This window comes from Vicugna pacos, chromosome 11, assembly GCF_048564905.1.
Source record: "Vicugna pacos chromosome 11, VicPac4, whole genome shotgun sequence".
Lineage (NCBI taxonomy): Eukaryota > Metazoa > Chordata > Mammalia > Artiodactyla > Camelidae > Vicugna > Vicugna pacos.
Window position 1 is genome coordinate 43,913,841 of NC_132997.1, and position 22,452 is coordinate 43,936,292.

The 22,452-nt window shown below is 46.9% G+C and overlaps 2 long non-coding RNA genes across 2 annotated transcripts; one reads left to right on the forward strand and one right to left on the reverse strand.

Moving 5' to 3' along the window:
- Positions 1 to 16,243: 16,243 nt before the first annotated feature.
- LOC140699783 (uncharacterized) lies at positions 16,244 to 18,893 on the reverse strand. Its single transcript, XR_012078021.1, has 2 exons — positions 18,660 to 18,893; positions 16,244 to 16,633 (listed from the first exon to the last, which is right to left on the reverse strand). It is a non-coding gene; the product is annotated as an uncharacterized lncRNA (long non-coding RNA).
- Positions 18,894 to 19,092: 199 nt separating this feature from the next.
- Positions 19,093 to 21,654, forward strand: LOC140699297 (uncharacterized). Its single transcript, XR_012077345.1, has 2 exons — positions 19,093 to 19,164; positions 21,163 to 21,654. It is a non-coding gene; the product is annotated as an uncharacterized lncRNA (long non-coding RNA).
- The last annotated feature ends 798 nt before the right edge of the window (positions 21,655 to 22,452 follow it).

Below are 22,452 nucleotides of genomic sequence, written 5' to 3' on the forward strand. Positions count from 1 at the left end.
CCCCCTGAGCATTGACTGTCCTTGTTCCCCAGAACTGAAGGAGATGGGAAGCAGGTGGAGACTGACATGCACCTCCACTCAGCCATAACAAGGAAATGATGGTGCAAAAGACACCCACTTCCTCGTACGGGCTGCCTCTAGAGGCAAAACTATTGTGGGAAAATGAGGGACGCAGTCCCTGTAAACAGTAGGTTTCTACAGATCTTCCAGGACGTCTTCCAGGGCCTGGCTGCACGTAGCCATCCGGCCAAACGGCCCTTTCTTTCACTCCTACGGCAGGACAGGCTGGGAAACGCAGACGCTCTGAGGGGGAAGAAAGAGAACGAGCATGTGTTTAGCAACTCCCAGACGTCACCGATTTCTTATGTATTTTCTCATTTAATCCTGACAATGACTTTGTGAGGCAGGAATCATCACCCTGACCACAAATAAGGAAACTGGACCTCTTCCGTTAGGTCACATAGCTAGTGCGCGTCAAAGCTGGGGTTCAACCCAAAGGCCACTCTTCTCGCTTGCAACTACTGACTAGTGCAGACCCGGCTGAGGAAGGACACACGGGGTCAGAGCCCGGGAGGGAACGTGTGTTAGGTGACTTCTCCGTGCCCAGGTGACATGCCTGACGACTAAGCCGCGTTTTCCAGGCTAGGGTGTGGATGGAAGGTCACGGTAGTTTGTTGGCCAGAGGGGGACCGCGTGGAAAGGGGACCAGGAGGGGCATTGGTGTGACTGTATTCCATTTACAAATGGAGACTCAGTCATGTTGTACTAACTCTATTCCTTACCAAACAGATCACTCTGATTTTTTCCGTTTCCATGTGTTTTAAATGCATTTAAATGAAGTGATTATTTAACGGTTTCTGTGGGTTTTCTGGTATTTATTTTAGGGGTGGGGTTTTTTTTTTATTTTGTTTTTGTTTGACAGTGTTGAATCATCAAAATATTGTAAAGCGTTTTTCTGGCTCACTAATTGATACACTCCTGCCTAATTGCCTGCTGTTTCATTTCTTCTTTGTTAAAATGACACAAGGTTTTCTGTCTTGCTGCTTCCAAAAAACAAACGGTGCTGCTTCACTGCGCCTCCATCTGTGCCTTCACCAGGATGGCAGCACACGCCACAAATCCCACAGATTACCAGTCCTGGGCAGGGAGTGGGGAGCAGGCACTGGGAAGGATGGTGGGGGGACAACGTGCCCGGCCAAGCGAGCTCCTTGCATTGCTAAAGCTCCTTCCCGGGCGCCCCTGCCTGACAGTGTCTGATGGAGCTGCTCGCATCCTCCGCAGGTCGTCGTTGCCTTTGCCCAGAATTGCCTGTGTCGTGAAGCTGGCGGCACCTAGAAGCCCCTGCCTTTGGCTACAGAGACTCCACATGCAGCCCTATTCATGCATCAGAAACCACAGCCTGAAACCAGCTGGCCTCACCCATGCCACAGAGCTGTGCTCCACTGACACCTGGAGCAGGTACGCGTCCCATCTGATGCTCAGCGCGTGGACCCTTCCCAGCATCCTGTTTCTGTCCTTTCCCTGAGCCTCCCTCTCCCAACTCCTCTCCAACAGAAATGGGAATCAGGGGCATGGATGCATTTTCCTAAGCACACCTCTGCCCTTTCCAGAGAACCTTGCCAACCAGAGGCTGATTAGAAGCCAGTATTATGATCCTGGCCTCTTACATTACAGAAGAGAAAATACTGAGGCCCAGTGAGGGGAAAGTGGAGTCCACGGTCACAGTGTGAGTCAATGGCAGAGCTGGGGCCAGGCCCAGGAGCCGGACTTTGAACCCAGTGCTATGCTAATTCCAGACTTCACTCCTGCAGAAGAAAAACCCTGATGTTCCTCTGAAGACCTGGGGATGCCTGGAAAAATGGAGGCTGTTCACTGGTGGGAACAACTGAGGTCCTCCCTCCCCCATCCTAAGTATTAGCAAACGGCACGAGCTACCCTGAGACTAACAGGAAAAAGAAAAGATCAAGAAAAGCTAGTCAGTGGGGCAGAAATCATGGGGTAAGTCACTCAGTGCCGAAATATAATCATTTTTATGGAAAATATTTTTGAATGTTATTCTAAAGCACAGGGTATGATTCTGCAACAAAGAAGAAGATGATCAGAAAAACACATCAAGTGGCTACTATATGACAACCATTCTGTTAAGCACTTTATAAGCATTTAACTTCACAACAACCATGCAAGATGCGTATTAGCCATTTGCAAAAAAAAAAAATTGGTTAAAAATAGAAAATATTCCTAGTTTTATTAATAAGTGAGAAAATTAGAATTCAGACTTAAATCTGAGTAATTCAAGGACCAAAGCTTTCCAGACCAAATATAAATATATAGATAACTATAAGATGATGGGCAATAAGAAATGAGCACCCAAAATCCTAACTATAGCGGTTAGAATTAAGTTCACCTGCAATTAACAGTGACACAAGATGACAGTGGCCTTAAACCAGTTAGATGCTTGTGTTTCTCTTGTTTCAGTGTGTGCAGGTTAGCAGGCTGGGTCTGGGTTAGTGTCAACAGAACCATCAGTCACCACCATTTCTAGGGGACAGCCCTCCTGCTCCTGTTCGAACGTGAAGCTCCAGCTGTCACATCCATATTCCAAGAAGCAAAGAAGGAAGAAGGGTCACCGCACACCAGGAACTATTATACAACTGTGCCGCTCAGTCCTGCCGCCTGGAACCGCATCACAAAGCCTCATGTAAGTGCAAAGGAAGATGGGAAGTGTAGTCTTTACTCAGCGCAGCAGCATGCCCTGCTAAAAACCAAGGATTCTGTGAAATGGAAAAGGATATCAGGGTAAACAACTAACTGCCTCTGCCACAAGCACTTAATATTAAATATGTTATCTACATTATTTCACAGTTATTATATTAATACACCACTGTTCCTGCAGCAACAACCGAAGAAAAAACACATTTTTATACTAAGGTGTGCTCTTTCCGAAAGACTCCAAGCCGTGTTATCAAGCCTGGCAAGTCTGAAAGTGAGTGACTGTTAAATTCTAAGTGCACTGGGGTGAATTGAGGAGGGGAATATGAGTTTTACCCTTAACTCTGAGAATAGAGAGAATGTGGGTATTTGTAGCATAGGTACATTTAATGGAAAACCCTGGAGGCATTTACCCTGCAGTTAGAGACAAGACAAGGATGCCCATTTCACTGCTCTCACTTTACACCCCTGGGGAGACGAGCCAATTCAATGAGACAAGAGAAGGAAATCACAAAAGCAAAACAGAATGTATGGCTTTTACATCAGCAGAGAAAAACTCAACCTACCCAATGAAAAGAGGAAAAGCACAACAAACAGAAAAATATGGCATAAGATGGCAGAAATAAGTTCTAATCTAATGATAATAAAGAACCAAGATGGTTAAACTTACGAATGTAAAATGAGACTCCCACATTGGATTCATTAAACAATAGTTGCCAATGTCTTGTCTTAGACACATTTCAAACCAAAAAATAGAGAAAAGCTTAAAAAAAATCTAAAATGAGGGAAAAATACACCAGGCGAATATGAAGCTAAAGAAAGTTGGGAAGGCAATCTTAACACCTGACAGAATGGAATTCAAAACAAGAAAAGTAATGTTATATATTGATCAAAAGGAATAGTGGGACAGGAGGGAAGAGGGCCGGGCACAGCAACTCAAGGAATGACAGCAATTTAACACCAAAATGGTGGAAGATTCAACTCCCAGTTGGCCTTGAGGATTAAGAGGTTTAACTTCTTGTAGACCTTGAGCTTCATTATGTGCTCACCTTAACAGTGTGATAAATAACTTGCCCGCAGGCGCCATGACAGCCCCAAGGCTAACCGCAAAAGGCCAAAGAATGGGCGGAGGCCCAGTCCCTGGGAACCCCAGCCCCTGCCCCAGGGCAGTCAGATTGATCCCACCTGTAGGCGTGTGAAGCTACTGAGCCCATAAAAACTGGCAACACCAGCCTAGTGGCCTTTTTCGCTCCCTCCCCTTCGGGGACGGCCCACACTCTGTCTATGGAGTGTGTACCTACTTTTACTTTAACCCGAGCACCCAGTTCCCACACCTCCTTCTCTTGCCTTACACTCTATGCAGTATGCATCTCTCTAAATAAATCTACCTTTACTCAGCGGTGGCTCGCACTTGAATTCTTTCCTGCACAAAGCCAAGGACCCACACCTGGCGGGGCACGTTCCAGGGGTTCAGTCGAGACCTGGGACAAGGCCCTCCTCATGCCCCACATCCGTTTTCTTGCATCAGTGGCAGAGTAAGGAAATACAGCTAGGTACATTTATGCACTTTACAATGTCATTTCAAAATATACGAAACAGTAACTGTCAGAACTGTGAGAAGAAATCTATAAATCAACAATTACAACTGAAAATTTAATACTCCCTCCCAAAAACTGATAAGTTAAGCAATAAAAAGGAGTAAAAGTATAGAATATCTGAATAATGCAATTATTGAATATAGAGAACTTCATACCCAATAAATATAGAGTATGCATCCTTTTTAATTAAACCTTTAACATACACCAAGAAATAACATGGATTAAGCCATGGATACGTCAATAAATTCTAAGGACTGACTATCACAGACGACTGTTCTCTACTCGTATTACAATAACACTAGAAATTACCAGCAAAAAGTTAAGTTCAGAATCCTATGTATCAGGAAACAGGATTACATGTTACTAATAAACTGAGGGCTAAAAAAAATCATAACTGAATTCATAAATAGGTAAGAACTCAGTAACAAGACGCTCCATTTCAAAATTTGTCGAACAGTGGAAGCAGAACTTTTCAGATATTCATAGATTTATCAAGAAAAACAAATAAAAATGAAATGCAAACATTCAATTCAAGAAGTTGCAAAAATTAGGGCAAATAAATAAGAAAGCAGAAAATAAGTAGGTAAACAAAAATAAATGAAATCAATAATAAAAAATAGACATTTAACAAAACCAAAAGCTAGTTCTTTGAATAAATTAATAACATAGAACATAGAATTTTGCAAGTCTAATCAAGATAAAAGGGAGAAAAAGTTTCTTTAATTTTTAAATTATTTTTTGTTGTAGTATAGTCAGTTTACAATGCATCAATTTCTAGTGTACAGCATAATGTTTCAGTCATACATATACAAACATACATTTCTTTTTACAGTATTTTCCATTATAAGCTATTACAAGGTATTGAATATGGTTCCCTGTGCTAGACATAGGACCTTGTTTATCTATTTTATATATAGTAGTTAGAATCTGCAAATCTCAAACTCCCAATTTATCCCTTCCCGCCCTCTTCCCTGCTGGTAACCGTAAGTTTGTTTTCTGTGTCTGTGAGTCTGTCTCTGTTTTGTAAATAAGTTCATTTGTGTCTTTTTTTAGATTTAAAAGGGAGAAAATTAAGATAAACAGAACAGAATGAAATAGGAACTATCTATGGACATAATATAAATGAACTGACAATAAATTAAACTATATACTAAAAGGTCTAAAAACCCAGATGAAAGGAATAGATTTCTTGACAGTGCTTCAGCAGGGTCAGAGCGTGGTCCTGACCCAGTGAGCAGCGCAGCCCCCTCCCCAGATCCCTGCCCCACAGATGCCAACAGATACCCTGAGACCCACCTCTAAGAGAGCACCTGCCTTCCATCACTCTAGAGCCAGTTTTCCAAAACTCAAATCTGACCAGCCAACATCCCTGTGTAAAAACCTTTGGTGGGTCTGAGAAACTGTCACGGCCAAGGGGGGCCTAAGGAGACAGACAACTAAATGCAATACCACATCCCTGATAGGTTCCTGAAACAGATGAGGGACATTAGAGAAAAACTCAGGGAGTCTGAATAAATATGGACTTTAGTTAATAATAATATCAATACGGGGTCAATCACTGTGGCAAAGGTACCCTATTAATGTCTGATGTTAATAACTGGGGAAATGGGGTGTGGGGCAATCAGAGGTTCTCTGTTCTATCTTGGCAATTTTTTTCTATAACTCTAAAACTATTATAAAATTAAAAGTTATTAAATTATAAAGAATCTAATGGAGAAAAAAGCCTTCAGTGGTTCTTCAACACTTCTAAATCCAAGTCCCTTATTCTGAGAAATGCAGCTCCTTGTGAGCTGGCATTCCCAGAGGGGCAGAGACCAGTGACCAAACCAGCAAGAATGGAGAGAAACGGGAAGCCTGCTTAGTATTACTGCCCAGGCTATGGAGCAGAAAGGCGAGTGGGAACACTGGAAAAGGGAGGGTGCAGCAAAAGAAGAAAAGAGAATTCTGAGATGTGCCTTAGGCTTGGGAAGTGTCCTAGCTTGGATCAGCAAAACGTTCTACAAGGCTCCCCCATGGGAACTTTGGCATGCCTTGGGGACTTGCAGTCACAGTTGGATAGACCCCTACTGCTCCACTTCCTAAGCTTGAGACCTAGGGAGGTACAGCAACCCAAGCTGGAACCCCAACATTGGCTAACGGGGTTCCCTCCACCAGCCAAAGCATCTAGATATGGTCAGTTATGCTTCAGTCAGATCTAAATGGCCTGCCCAGACCAGACGCTGTTCTTCATTGCTACAGCCACAGATCATTTTCAGATGTCACCCTCAACCATTGGGTCATACCAAGCACCGGACAATAGCCCCATGGGTCCTTGCCCTAACTTGCCCCTTCCGGGTCAGGTTCCCAGGGCTCCATCCAAACTTACTCAAAGACTGCCGCAATTTTATAAGGCAGGGCTGGAATAGAATTGATGACTTCTAAGAATCTTTCCAGCTTTAAAAAATTCTCTGAATTTCTCCACCAAATCTGCACAGCTGGACTCTTAAATCCCCTTGCCCTTCCTTCTCCAGGCTCTTGATTTTATTTTCAGTTCTTCTGCAGTCCTGCTGTAAAAGAATGAAACTCCTAAGAGCCTCCAGCTTTCTTTCCAGCCAGACCCCCATGAGAAGAGAATGTCTGTGCTTGAACACCCAGTGTGAGCGACAGAGGAAATGCCAGGTGTCCACACACACAAGCTACTTTGCAGGATACAGACGACATTTCCATCCGTATCCCCCTCACTCATCTTTAGGCAAAATGCAGAGAAAGGATTAAGAATGAGGAGGATTCCATCAACTCAGGCAAAATTAATTAGCTGTAATTTCACTGCTGAGCTGCCAGGTAAATTTCGCTGTGTAATCACTCCAACAACAATGTCTTATAAGCATTCAATATCCCATTTTCCTCCATGCATGGGCAAGCCTAAGAATTAGGTAATCGCCCAGCTGCCATGCTTGGTTTGGAGCTGGGGATAATCAAATTTTGTAGAATGTCTCTCAGAGAGAAACACAGTAGCTGCTGTCTCCATTTTGCCTCCTCCAGCCTTTAAATGGGAATAATAATACCCACCTCATTGGGTTGTTGAGATATTTCTAACACAGCACCTGATACGTAGTTAGCGCTCAGCCCAGCGCTGTGTGGCCACAACCATGCGGAGTGCTGCCAACTGCAGCTAACTGAAGACACCAGAATAAAACCTTTAGAGGAGTGAGGGCTTGTGGCATTTGGATTGCACTTTATGATTCAGAAAGCACGAAAGGAAACAAAGCTTGGGCCCCACTATGAGGAGCCTCAGGTGAACTGGAACGAAGACAGACGTCCAACCTCCTTTGCCTGAGGCTCACCAGCCAAAACAGCTCCCACAGCCCCGCGCCTGACTCCGAGAGCCCTGGCCACTGGGGAGTCGTCCCCATGTCAGATGAAACCTTCAGGAGACCAGGCTGGGCCCTAGCCCTGCCCCTGCTGCTGCATAGAGCAATTCTGCATCTGCTTCCAAATGGTGGCCCTCCTGTCTTCTCTAAGGACCCCTCACTCCTTCCTCCGTCCCCAGTGCCCAGATGGAAGCGTGTTGCCTGGTGCGTACCTGCAAAGGCTCTGAAGTCAGACCGATGGGGAGGGAATCTAGTATGGCCCTGGTCCAGTTATGCTCCCCTCTTAGGACTTAACGCCTCTTCTGTAATATGGGGAATCTAACAGAAAAGATACCTCATAGAGTCTTGTGCATAATTGAACACCGGTCTTAACTCACATTAAGCACTTACTAAATGTTTGTGGTTTTTATAAAATGGAGAATTTACAGGAGAAGAGAGTTTACAGTTTTGTGCACAGTGCAAGCATAAGTCTCAATGCATATTAAGCATTCTATTAAATACTAGTAATTATTCTTCCTTCAAACTCTCTTGTTTTTATGATTCTGATACCTTTAACCATTCTGGTAGGTAGGCATGTAGGTAGGTAGATAGATAGCTTACCAGAGTCTTTCCCAAAATATCTAGTTTTCTCCTCCCCCACTGGCTGATACCGACTGGTGTCCTTTGTTAATTCAGGCTCTTTGGATGCCTCCAAATGGTAGGTTGCCCAGGCTTTGTTCTAGGTCCTCAGGCTTCCTCTGTCTAACCCTGGCTTTTAATAACATCTGTCTGTCTATGATCCCAACCACGTTAGCTGTAGCTCAGATACTTCCAATGAGCTCCGGCTTATACATCCAACTGTTTACTTCATATTTCCATTTGGATGCTCAGGAGCACTGAGACTAAAACCCCCCAGCCCTTCCCAGGCAGGTCCTAAAGCTCTGCCCTTTCTGACATGCCCCGTCCCCCTGGCGGTGTGGTCCTCAAGGTGAACTTGGGAGTTACTCCTGTTAAACTTCATTTTATTGTATATGAATAATAGTTTGTCTCAGGGTGTATTTAATGACTCATCCAAAATTGGGTCAATCTGTGAGTTATTCCCGTTAGACCTCATTGTATTTTATCTAAAGTATCATTTGTCCCTGGGGGTCTATTTAATGATCCATTGTATTCCATCCAAATTGAGTCAGTCCATGAATTGGTGTCCCCTCCCCTAGACAATGGGGAGCAAAACAGTGTTCTTTCAGCTCCATCTATTAACCGTGCCCCAAACTTCACATTTCGGATGCTGTTCCTGTTTAACTAACTGCAGACAAAATTCATAGGCCCTTGAGCCCACCTGTCTGCATTCATTGTGCGTCTCGGACTCGGGGTTGAGGGGTGGGGAGCTCGGTTCTCCCTGGCCCTGCCTGTCAAGGTCGGTGTCCTGCTACGTGTTCCTCCCCCAACCTTTGCCCCGCGGAGCCTCGGAAATTTCAGCAGGGCCCGTGGGTGTCTGTCGCTGGCCTTTGCCTCAAACACGCCAAGATGTTGAGCGTGAGTCCCTCATTTACTAGTTGTATGACCTTGGCCTCTGTTTCCTCTTCTGTAAGATGCAGTGACTGAGTCGTTTGCGGGGCTGTTGTGAGGATTAAAGAAAATAAAACGAGTGAAGCCCAGAGCCTAGCCCACAGCAGGCCCCCGACAGAGAAAGTTCACATCCTCAAAATAAGACCCCCCTCGTGGGTGTCTTTATGGCACAAGCATCCAGCGCTGTGTGCACTGAGGCGGTAGGGCTGACTGCCTCCTTCCTTAGAAAGGTTCGACGCTGGGCACGCTTCAGACATCATCAGGCGAACTCGCACCTCAAACGGGGGCAGAGCACTGACTCCCCACCAGGGATGGGCGCACAGTTCACGACAACATCTGAAAACAGGGTTCAGGGGCCTCAGTCCCTGCCTGGGCAAGGGTCAGGGGGCAGGGTGTGGGACAGACTACTGACGCAGGAGTTCCTACGGAACTCTTCACCCCTCTGCCCTGTGGGCCTGGCCAACCTCAGATTCTTTAAAGCTTCCAGAGAGCAAGCAAGAGAACCTGCCAGCCACCCAGCCATGGTCCGACAGACAGGCCTGGGGCCAGCGACCCCTGGCGGAGGGAGCCGGTGCTGCAGGGGGCGGGCTGCTTCCTGCTCACTGACTAGGGGGAGAGGCGAGGGGCTGATCAGGCTACAGGCGGGATGAAACCAGGTCAGGACAGGAGTCGACAACAGCCATCTCGCATCCTCTGTGCCCCTCCCCACACACACCCCAGCTCAGAGGTGTCCCTGCCCTGGGAGATTCCCTTCTGTACAGGCTGCAGGGAGAAGGCCTTCACAATAGAGCCGGAAAGATCACCTCAAAGATACTCCCTCCGGGAAAAAAAGTAGCTGGAAAAGAACAAAAGAAAGAAATCTTATTCTTTTCATTGCAGTGTTCTTTTCCTTCTCTTACACATCATTGTATCTGAAAGGTCACTCTTTGAAGTTGGCGGCTTTCTTCAGAATGCGCTGTCTTTCTACTCCTGAGGCGTGGGGTCTGCACGTCACAAGACAGAAAGGCTGGCAAGGGGGCGAATCTTCTAAAATCTTAAATTGCAACCATGTGAATAGCTAAAATAAAACTTTCCAGAGCTCAGAGTTTCTTGCTTTTTTTTATAATTGAATTTATCTATTTCTCTGTTTTCACATGTCCCTCACCAATTCTGGCTTTTGAAAAGAACTATAAACACTGAGTAAGAAGCTGGTTTTCCAGAACCTCTCAGGAGGCAGTGATTCTGATTCATCCATCCGTATATTCATCATATATCCAACCATTCATCCACCATCCACCCATCCACCCAACCATCCACCACCCACCCATCCACCCACCCATCCAGGCATTCATCTGTTCTTATAACAGTGATTGGCTGAGTGCCAGCCTCTGCTCTGTTAAGAATCAACACAGCAGTGAACTCCCAGATGTGGTCCTGGTCTTGGGAACTGGCACTGAAGGTGGATGGACAAGTTAATCAGTGTAGCAGGATGACTGGTTAGAAATATACTATAACCGAGTTTAGAAGCAACTGTCTCATCCCCTGAAGCGATAGCCAGGGCTTTCATTCCTGATGTCCTGGGCTTCCTTTACTTTCTGGGTGTGCACATGGGTAAGCTCTTGTTTTAACAATTCTGGGCAATAATGAAAAAAGAATATGAAAACATACATATGTATGAGTATGTATGATTGAAACATTATGCTGCACACCAGAAATTGACACATTGTAAACTGACTACACTTAAATAAAAACTTTTTTTAATGTAAAAAAAAAATCCAATCAAATGGTCCCACACTGGTCACTGAGGGCCACCCTGCAGCCACTGTTTCCAGCCTGCATAAGGCTTTTAAAGACACTGGATTGGGGTGGGTGGGAGATGCGAAGTCCTGTGTTGATGTTAACCACTCACCCTCTGCAGGCAGCTGGGCTTGAGAAATTGGGTTGGCAGTTGTTCTCAGCCTTAACTGCAAGTTAGAATCACCTGGAACTTCTAAGAGTCACTATGCCCAAACTGCATCCAGACCAATTAAATCAGAGAACCTGGAGGTGAGAGCCCAGCATCAGACTGTAAAGTTCCCCAGGCGCATCCAATGAGAACACATAGTCTCAGGGGAGGAGTTTGAAGCTTTGAACCTTGGGGATTGTCAGAAGTGTTGTTCCAGCCCCTAGAGATGGGCCGCAGTGGGGGGCGGTTCCGGTTTCTGCTCCTAGCGGGAACCAGATCACCATCACAGCAGCCTTCCCCGGGAAGCAGCGACGTCATTAGCAGATGCTGCAAAGAAAAGGAAACCGGCAGCCACTGTGGGCGCTTGTCTGAGGAGAACTCAGGAATGGCTGGACCTTGTGAGTAGAACCGCAGAGCTGGATTTTATATTATTTAGAAAAATAAGGAAATGTGTTGCTTTTGTACCTTGAGTATCTTGTGAGTAATTCATCCTTTGTACCCGCTCAGTGGTCACACAGGGTAGCAAGTGCTTCAAGGGAGAGAGACCACTGCTGCGGTGACAGAGCACCCACACCCATCCTGCTCGGCTCCCAGCCACGCCCCACAGCTCATATCCTCTGGGCAAACCTGCAGTGGGACAGAGGCCTTCATGTGGACTCCCAGGGAGAGGGACACGTTAGCCCCGAGGCGGAGGAGTAGGCTGGGGACCTCAGGCAGCCGAGTCCTCCTCAGACTGAGTTCTTCCTTGAACTGTGAATCTCAAGGGGCCATGTTCTGCCTCGGTCTCCCCTCCTCCTGCGCCCTGTCCTCCTCACCCCTGCTCTGGCCTCCTTCCCAAAGAGGGAGCGTTAAAGCCTCTGAAATGACTGTCCAGCCCCTCTCCCTTCTGCAGAAAGGCTTCCCCACTGCTCTGAATTTCTCCTGAAGCATGTGGCTTTAAGAACCTTCCCTTGCAGCAGGGAGAGTTTAGCTCAAGTGGTAGAGCGCATGCTTAGCATATATGACATGCATGAGGTCCTGCGTTCTAATCTCTGGTGTCTCCCCTATAATAAACAAGTAAACCTAATTACCTGCCCCCCAAAGAAAATTTTTTTTAAAACCCTGCCTTGTTTACTGCTGGGATTATTCACTGTATTTCATAGAAATAACAAACTATGAGCTGGCACAGCCAACAAGGAACAGTTGGCAGCTTTGTAAATGACTCCATTAAACCCCAGCTCTGTGGTGGGGCGAAGATTGCCACAGTCCAGTGCTTCTCAACCCTTAGCTGCAACTGGAATCATCCGGATGGGTTCTTTTTAAATAAGATGGCTGGGTCCTCACCCCCACCTCGCTGTAGATTTTGTTTGTGGAAAGTGGGGAGGGCTGTGCATGCGGGTTGACTTTCCGGCCTCCCAGGTGGTGCTACAGTGTGCCCGGGGTTGAGAACCACCGCGGTGGAGCAGACCGACCACTCATCCGCCAGGACGCCTCTCTTGTCATCCAGGAGAGCATCTTGGAAGTGCAGCCATCAGGGCTGGGTCGTGATGAAATAGAGCCACCTCACTCATCCTCCAGGGGGCCTGCAGGTTCCCAGCTGGTGCTCTCACCACCTCCAAACTCACCTCCTGTCAGTACAGGCATGGCCAGGGCCACCCCATCTCTATACAGATATATTTTCCAGGATAAAGTACCTTTGCCTGGTGTACTTTTCAGTCCGCAGAGCTTTTCTGAGCAGGTGGAATAAGAGGGATGCAGCACATGTGAGACCCAGGTCCGGCCCTTCCTCAAAGAGCCCCATGCCCCACAGGGGAGCTGAGCAGGTGACCGAAGGCTGACCTGTCCGCTGCCTGTAAATTCAGGGTATATGGTGGGCTTTCAGGGAAGGGGAGGCAGTGTGCGCTGCGGTGGAGACAGCTTCCTGGAGGGGGCAGGTCAGAGGTAAGGAATACAGAGAAGGGTCTGGCCAAGAGGCGGCCTTCCTAAACGAGGCAACGGAGTAAGTGAAGCCCATGGGCAAGAAAAGGTATAGCGGTGGGAGGAGATGATGGGAGAGCTGGGAAGAGAGAAATGGTTCTGTGGTTAGTCCCGTCCCGCTAAGCCCTCCCCACCCCGTGGGCTGAGGCCACTGTCATCGCCTCTCTGGATTTCTGCACCTGCCTCCTCCTTCCCTGTGGATCCCCTACAGCTGGGGGAAGTGCGTAGTAGGGCAGGACCATTTGCTGAATCCAAATCCAAACTATCACTGTCTCACACTCAGCCAATTAATTAACAAAAATTCCTTACTATCGGCTGATTTCCAGACCACGTTCAAATGTCCCTACCTGTTTCACAAATGGCCTTTTTATAGGTGATGGATCGCGGCTTGAATCAAAACAGGTCCGCACATTGCATTTGGTTGATCTGGCTCTTAAGTTTCTTCTCATCTAGAAATGACTCCCCTCCCCGCATCATTTTTTTCATGCTATTTCTTTTTTGAAGAAGTCAGATCATTAGTCCTGTAGTTTCTCTTGCTCTAAATTTGGCTCTCTGCATCCTCATTTGAGTTTTAATTTAAAAACACAAACAATTGTAAATCAACTATACTTCAATTAAAAATAATACAAATGAAAAATAAAAACACTACAAACAGACCAACAAAAACTTAGGCAGAGAATCACCAGCACAGGTGAGAGGAAACCTACCTGAGAAATAGTCTCTAGAAAAATAGAATAACCAAACCAGTAGCTTCTGTTTATGTTAATCCCTCAATCTGTGGTTTGAAGTGAGAGGGCGAAAGTGGGATACAGCTATTTCCACCCCAAGCCTACTCTTAGTTCCAGACATTGGGAATGTGATGAGAATGAAGTTAATGGGAAAAAGAGGACACATAGGATAGGAGGGAAATGGCCCTGAGGTTGGAACCAGCTCAGAAAAGGTGAAGAAAGACCACAGCAGTGAAGGAAGTTCTTCCAGTCTCCCCATCCTTCTCTGTCACCTTTTGGGGGCAGATCAGATGAAAACTTTGCTTAGCCATAGCCCACAGCCTTCACTGCCCACCACCCCTGGAGAAAGTCCTTCAACAGCAGAAATGGAATCTCAGCCCAGATTCCCTCCAGAGCTTTGGAGAAAGCAAGAGTATAGGAATGCCTTCCAGAAATACTCTATGTGCTGACTCAGACGTCCTCTCGTGGAAGTACAGGACCCCCAGGGCCAACACCCTAGGAACATGCCCTGCTGCGCCTGGAAGTCAACAGAGAGTGAAGGAGAAACAAGGTTTAAAATGTACTAAGCCAGAAGTCAATCTGCGAAAAAGTCTTCAAATCATCAAATGTATACCATTGATGGTGGAGGCCCCGAGTTCTCCATGACTCTTAGTCAAAATAGAAGTTCTCTCCTCTCCAGAACAGACTCAAGAATACAGTGTATAAAGTTATAAATGCACCATATATTTTGTCTGTGTTGATGGGACTTGGGTGAAATACAATTTCTACCATTTTCCTGTAGCAGTACCTCAGTATGTCTTGTGTGAAGACATACGGCTTATGTATCCTAAATATTGAGAATACAACATAAATTTTGATCAACACTGTTAGAGAAAACAGCAGCTTATCTTATCTTTTTCTTTGTTTGAAAAGTATTACAAAATGACAGTTTTATAGAGAGATGGTCAAAGAGTATGAAGCCAAAAAATGTAGGAAGATGAAAGTATGACAGAGGTGTGTTAGTTATTTGGTAGGAATGTTACAGCATCTTTCTGAATTTGAGGATGTTTGTGGTGTTTGGCAATGTATTCAAATGCGTTTTGTTGTGATCTCGTTTCATATTTTAAATATTCACTTTTGTACCCCCCAAAAAAACCTTAGGCAGAATAAAAGTGAAAGTTATAAAACAGATGAATTAAGGAGTGATAATTGGCTTTGCACAGTTTGATTTAACAAAATAATTCTTTTAAATAGAAAGTGTTCTCCTGGGACATTTTAATTATGACTTCATAGACTGTTGCAGCTTGAACAGACCCGAGGTGATCTTACGCACCTTATCCCTCGGATAGCTGAGGGAACTCAGGCTGGGGAAAGGTAATCCGAACCTCAAAACCACACGGATGAGTTCGTGGCAAAGGCAGAATTAGAGCTCAGGCCCCGCCCCCTGTCCACACGCCCCTGCAGCCACGCGGTTTACAGGCTGCAGAGAGGTGCATGGGCTGTTCCGGGGGGGCTAGGGCCGTCGCTTACCCTGAAACACACACACAGACAAATACCCCTCCACTTCTGGGCCATTGCGCTACAAAGCCAGGCCCCCCAGGCTAAGCAAGCAGAGGGTAAGGCTTTTTCACCGTGGCGTGACTTCCTGCAATACATCCTCCCTACTGCCAGTGTCTGAGCTTCCCACCTGTCTTCCCTGCTGCTGGGGAGGCTGCCTTGGCAGATGCTGCAGGTGCCCTCTGCTGGCCAAGCTGAGGATCACAGTCCAAGCTGCCCTCCCTTTTAGTCTGGAAACCTGTGCGTAAGATATGGGGCTAAAGTAGAACAGTTCTTCACACAGAGGGAAAAGAGAATGTTCCGTGAGACGTTGTCCTGTTCCTGCTCAGTTGAGACTGTGGCCGTAAGAACTGCATCCACAAGACCCTGAAAATATGAAGGGGAGCCCAGAGCGGTGCCCTGACATTTAACATGAACAGACGTCACCTGAGGATCTTGTTTAAATGCAGATTCTGGTTACCTGGGTCTAGGATGGAGCCTGGGATGCTGCATTATTAACAAGGTCCCGGTCATGCCGATGCTGCTGGTCCAAGGACCACACTTTGTGTAGCAAGACTGTGGGTGAAAAGTGCAGGGACTTTGGAGTCAGACAGAATGGTCTGAACTGCAAGTTTTCCACTTAGCACCTGTATTATCTCAAAGGACTTAACCATCTTGAACCTTGAATTCTCTGTCTGTAAAATGGACGTGTCCACAGCTACCTCAATGCATTTTGCATGGACTGTATAGACACCATATATTACTACCGAGAATGGCATCTGGCATGTAATGGATGTTTATAAATAGTGTCTGTCACCATTATGTGAATTTTCTCCCAATAGGTTCATGTCCTCAGCTCCTAGATACTATAAAAGACTTTTGGTTTATCCAAACATAAATCATAGCATCTCAAACTTACGGACGTCATAGTTTCATTTATTAGCCCCTCACTGCCAAGGTTAGATCCACCTATAATTGTAAACCCGGAGACTTTTGGTCAGTAGAGCAGAATCCTTAACAGTGGTCTCTGTCCCTGATGAATGTACATCTTCTCTCACATCCAAACTGGACAGACACAGAAGAAATAAGATTGATGCCTCACCGCCACACTGGCGGGGAGCCGTATTTCACATGCGCTCTAGGCAGACACTGAAACGTGAGCGGCAGATAAAATCTTCAGAGGAGCACGGAAGAGGAGACTTCACGCTGTGAGCTGGAAGGGTTGGGTTCGCATACCAGCATCAGCTTCTCTCACTAAGCCACCTCAAAAAACCTGCTTAGTTATCTGAGCCTCCATTTCCTCATCTGTAAAGTTAGATGATGAAAATAATGCATCCAGATTAGACAGAATGTGAACTGCTTTGAAAATGATCATCCCCCTCACCTCGGCTTCCTTGTGTGAGAGGGAGTAGAAATTTAAGGTAAATTGGGACCCTTTTTCCACAGTTAGTTCTGGACTCAAGGACTTAGGAATTTAGAGGCAGCAGGTGTTACAGAAACGTTTGTAAATAAAATACACTGCAGTTTATTTTACATCAAAGAGATCAATAGGTGTCAAAAGTCCATCCCCCCATTTGGATCACATTTTTAAGGAAGAGTCTGAAACAAGATAAAAGTCCCATCTTCGAGGCAAAGCCCATAAGAGCCTTCCACATTGGTCCTCTCCAGCCCACCCCTGACTCGACCCCCAATAACTCCAAACTCCCACATGGTGGTCCCCTTTTATACCCCCATGGCTTTTCACATGCCCATCCCTTATCCTTCCCCTCAATTCTCCCCAAACTTCTCACTCAAGGACCAGTCAGGGCTCTTGGTTGCAACAGAATCTGTCCCTGGGTGACGAATGCAGTAAAATCATGTGTCAGAGGCTATCAGGCAGCTGACAGTATCACAAGAAGGCTAGAGAGAAGAGGTGGAGGGGGATGGAGGGAAGCACAGCCAGAACCACAGCCAAGACGTCAGTGAAAAACAGTCCAGGGATGACCTCTCTGCTGCCACCACCACGGCCCAGCCCGGAAGCCCCAGGTGTGAGCGCCACCAGTGCCCTGCCCCCATGGGCTGGCCCTGCCCCCACACTGCCGCCAGCACCAAGCCAGGAAATGAGACTCATCAGTGGCCATGCCAAATCCCAGACAGATCTGTCCAGCTGGGCAAGTCTGGGGGATTTGCCATTCTTACCAGGAGGGCAGAGAATGGGGAAAGTGGGCTTTTCAACTTCTGTGGTGGAATTCTGCATTCTAACCAGACCCACGCAGGTAAAGGGCTCAGAAGCCAGGTGGCCAGAAAGACAACAGATCCAAGTCTACAAGTCTGGTATCATGGTGGTTCCGAAACTTCCCTGATGCACTTTTCTCTCTCTCTCTCTCTCTCTCTCCCTCTCTCCCTCTCTCTCTCTCTCTCTCTCTCTCTCTCTCTCTCTCTCACACACACACACACACAGAATCCCTGAACTGTGCTCCCAGCACCCCTTAAACATGATCACATATTTTTCTGGCTAGGTTTCTCTGACTGCCTTAGAACAGACACCCCGAAAGCAGACCTTGAGAGGAGAAATCACACACAAGGGATTTATGAAGGAAATTCTCCAGGGAAGCTACGTGAGAGGGTGGGGAGCCGGGACAGGAAGGGGAGACCGCCAAGCAAGGAGGAGATCTTGGGCAGAAGTGAAGCAGAGGGTGGCTTTAGGCTGACCCCCACAGGGGACCTCAGGTGAGCAAACGACGCCTCAGAATTGGCTCAACCCAAGGCAGGGGTCTTGGCTCTGCACCCAGCAAGCATGGGTTAATGGCAGCCAGAGCTGGAGAAGGAAGATGTTAAGTCCCAGTCACGTCCTTGAAGGTGGCTCCATGTGCCCGAGAACAGTCCCCAGGAGGAGGAGCAGGTGCAAGCCATCGAGAGCATGATGTTGACAGCGGTGATGGGGAAATGGGGTCTGAGTGGATGGGATGGAGCTCTGACAGTCTACTCCCGTGACCCCACTAGACCGGGAACCACCTCAACTGCACTGACTGTGGCTGATATGTCCCCATGTCCCCAGCACCCAACCCGGGGCAGGAGCCTAGAGACACTGAGGGAATGTCCCCCCAAATGAGTAAATGCTGGCTAGAAGGGGCATCTTGCTTCCGGGTGCAAAATGAAGCCAAGAGATGAGTGCAGACCCTGATGGCAGGCAAGAGGCAGAGGTCAGGGAATTCCAGTCGGGACTTATCATCCCTTCACAATCTTGCAAGCCCTGGCCACACTGTCTCTGTCAAAGAAAAGAATTTGTGGCATTCCCAAGGTCAGGGGGCCTTTGTCATGAGAAAGGATCCAGTGTGGCGTGAAGTCTTGCCTCTAGAAAGTGAACAAGCACTGGGCATTCTCAGACACGGCCGGCCCACACCCATCCCCTCAGGAAGAGGCTGGAAGCTGGAGCTGCTGCAGATGGCTCTGAAGTCACATAAAATCCCCAAGGACACGGGCGATTTGCTACGGCAGCTCACGTCTCGTCGCCCACTAGCAGGTGGAAGGCAGGACTGGACAGGCTCGTAAGCCCCTAACGAATGTGCTTTCACAGCAGAGGCCCTAGAAGAATCCATCCAGGCTGACTCTGGAGAGAGGGCTGTTTTTAATCCTGTGCCTTTGAATTGGCTGACCTCACAGAAGGAGCAGCGCCTGGTGGCAAGCTCCCTCTCTTACTTTAGGATCAAGAAGAGGGTAGAGTGATTTCACAAAGGCTTTATTTGGGATGCTAGAGAGATGAGTCCCAGTCCGAGGCACAGATGGTCGCCCCTGCACTGTGGCAGACCACCAAGAGAAGGGACCACCCAATTAGGCCCAGGTTGTGTCATCAGCAGGTCAGTGCTTAACATTCCTGTTGGGCTCTGGAGTTAAGGGCCACTGTGATGGTTAATTTTATGTGTCAGCTTGCCTGGGCCACTGTGCCCAGATATGTACCCAGACGTAATTCTGGATTTTTTTTTTTTTGAGGATGTTTTTGGATGAGATTGGCACTTAAATGAATGGACCTTAAATAAAGCAGAATGCCCTCTATGGTGTAGGTGGGCCTCATCCAATCAGTTGAAGGCCTGGATAGAACAAAAGAGTGACCTCCCCTGAGCAAGAAGGCCCCAGTGCTGTAAATCCATCCTGGGAAGGAGAAGGGTTGTGAAATGACTGACTTTAACCTGAAATAACCAGGTTTTATTTAGAGAATGGGAACTTGAAATAAATTAGGTTCAATTACAGAAAAATAAAGTTGGATTTCTTGCACAACTACCTGAATTATGAAGATTATAAATGTCATCAGCTTTGCAAAGACAGCATGTCCACACTGTCCTGTGCCCCACAGAGGGGACACTTAACCTCAGAAACAACAGTCTCCATTCTCTTAAAGGAGACAGGTGCAGCGGCCCAGCCCAGAAACAGGGTGGCGGCATCTCTGCCTTCAAAGCAAGAGAAAGAGGACCTGGGAAGGTGACCACTGCGGATGGGACAGGTGGGCACGCAGAGACACTATCTCTGAATACGCGAGAGGACTCAAAGTTGACAAGAAAATCTGGGACACCCTCAACTAACTTTGCCCTCCTCCCCAGATATACTCTTGGCCCCTCCACCTGGGGTGCGGCTGACCCATGTAGTTCACACTAAGCGTTTCAGACTCTCTGGCTATAGGCTGGTTCAGCCACTGGGGTGCCCAACAGAGATGAGAAGGAGGAAGGAGGGTGAAGCCAGTGTATTTATTTCTTGCCCCGCTGCCTCCCTGCAAGGTCACCTCAGGCTGGCTCTGTCCCCAGACGCAGTCTTGACCCTCTCAAAACCCAACTGTATGTGTAGCTCCCTCCTCAAGCTGTAACTGCTCCCTCCCTTCTCTTGAGGGTCGGGGGGTGGGGGTAACAGCTGGGATGCCACCAACCCACAGGTCACTGCACTTTCCACTGTGGGTCCCCTACACCCCGACCTTTGTGAGTGAAACCTCATCAAATGACCCTTTGTTGAGGCCCCCTCTTCCTTCCTGCTGGGGCCCCGACCAATGCGGACACCAACAGCTCCTGGATCTTTTCTTGGCCATTCTCCAGCGTCTGTGAAAAAAAAAAAATGACATATTCAGTGGGACAGAAAAAAATGATTCCATCCAAAGAAGAAACAGAGACAAGACAAAAAGCTTGGGAGAGCCTATGAAATGTGTCTCTAACTTTTCCTCCCTTTTGAGTCACCATCGTGCTTTTGAGTACAATTGGTTAAAAATTAGTGTTCAGGGGCTTTTAAAATTGCTGGGAGAAATGGTACCTCCCTTAAACCAATAATTGAATTGCTTAATTGAGAACATAAATCTCTATTGTGAATACTGAAGGTTTCTCTTTAATGGCTCTGTGAGCTGCACCTCCCAGCCCAGGTTCTATTGTTTTATGGACGTGTCAGGTAAGTGCTTTTAACACAAAGTATTCCTCCCTTGGTACATACTCAGTAATAAAAGTTAAGTTGTTCCTAACATGGTTTTTGCATTTCTGTTTCAGCCGTCAATTACCGTCTGCTTTTTAAGGTTAAGAGTGTTTCTAATGCAGAGTGTCATTAATTAGTTTTCCGATGGCCCACGTGTTCAGGAATTCCATGCCTCTTGAGCAAATTGCTAAGCGGTTAATGGAAAACAATATTTTGTTGGGCAGACTTGGGGAAAGTGTCTGAAAACAGTGTGTTAGAATCAGGCTCTGGGCTACTAGATCACAGATTTTTTTTTTTTACATTTTTATTGATTCACAGATGTTTTTTATAGATTTAGTCATTTATTAGAATACTGATTTTTGTATTTCAGTGTCATATTTTGGTTGTTCTGTTTGTTTTTGTTTGCTTCTCAGCCACAAGTGTTCCTTATTTTTCAAAACTCCTGAGAAACTGGAAATGAGGAGAGAGGCTTCATTAGCTCAGAGCTTTCTGTAGTTCTGTTCAACAATCAACTACCAGTAGCAATAAGAGGCTGAAGAGACTACATGTGCCACATAGAAGGGGGTGGGGCCCCCACCTGATCAAACTGCCCAGCAGTTACCCAGGGGAAAAAGAATCATTAAAGAAGGGCCAAAAGAAAAGCAGTAACGACAGCCAGTTAGCACAAGCCAAAAGGAAGAACCCACCAAAAGCCTGTGAAGATGTGAGAATGAAAAAGAAATTAACCAGAGTCATGCCAGCATAAGCAGCAATCCTGATGAAAGGAGTCAAGAAAAGATAGATGAGGAACCACCAGAGTCATGGATGGTCTAGGCTGAATTTTTGGCAACACCCAGGTTATCAGTACAAACTGTTCCTGCCCCAAAGGCTTGCAGAAAACATCTGGCTGATGACTGAGAATCTGGGCCGAATGTGTCCCTTGTGTCTCATGATGAATTTGGCTGTGCAGATGTTCAGTCTGTGTGATAAGGGAGGGGTAGATTAAGCTGAGGATCCCACTCATGTGTGCATGCGCACACCTAGACACATACACACAGAGCCCACATTTGGCTCTTAAGGACCCCTGTGGATCATATTCTAGGCCTTTTCCCTGGAACATATGGAGACACACATACTTACCGACTTTCATGCCTCCATACCTTTGCTAAGGGACACATTGCTTCCTCTTCCTGGAAGCTGCTTCTGTTCTGCCATTTAGACTCAGATTTATATCGATGACCCCCAGTGAATCACTCTTCCCAGAGCACCCTGCCGCCGCCTCCCATCTGGGTGGGGGGCGTAAGAGGGGGTGTCCAGGGAGGGTAGAAGCCCCTTGGCCAATGGGTTAAGGGTCCACCATAGACAAGCTTGACGACCCCTTCCTTCTACAGAGCACGGATGCTCTTGAGGCCTTTTCTCTTCCAGCTCCCCTCTACATGTTCCCTTTGATTGCCAGGCCTCTGACATTGGGTGCCCCCAGGGTAACAAATCTCCCTTCAGCAGAGGAGCTGGCACAACCATTTTGGAGTCTGGCTCTGGCTCTGCAACCTCACCTCCTCCACGTTCCAGTTTCCTGGGTAAGTGCTCACAGCCCAGCAAGTCCATGAGCTCATCCTGTGAGGTGAGGGTACAAATGCAATTAAAAAACATTCATGTGGAGTTACTGTTAGATCAGTTTGTCTGATGTCCTATTAAAACATAGGTCTGCATAGCTGGTTAAGAGT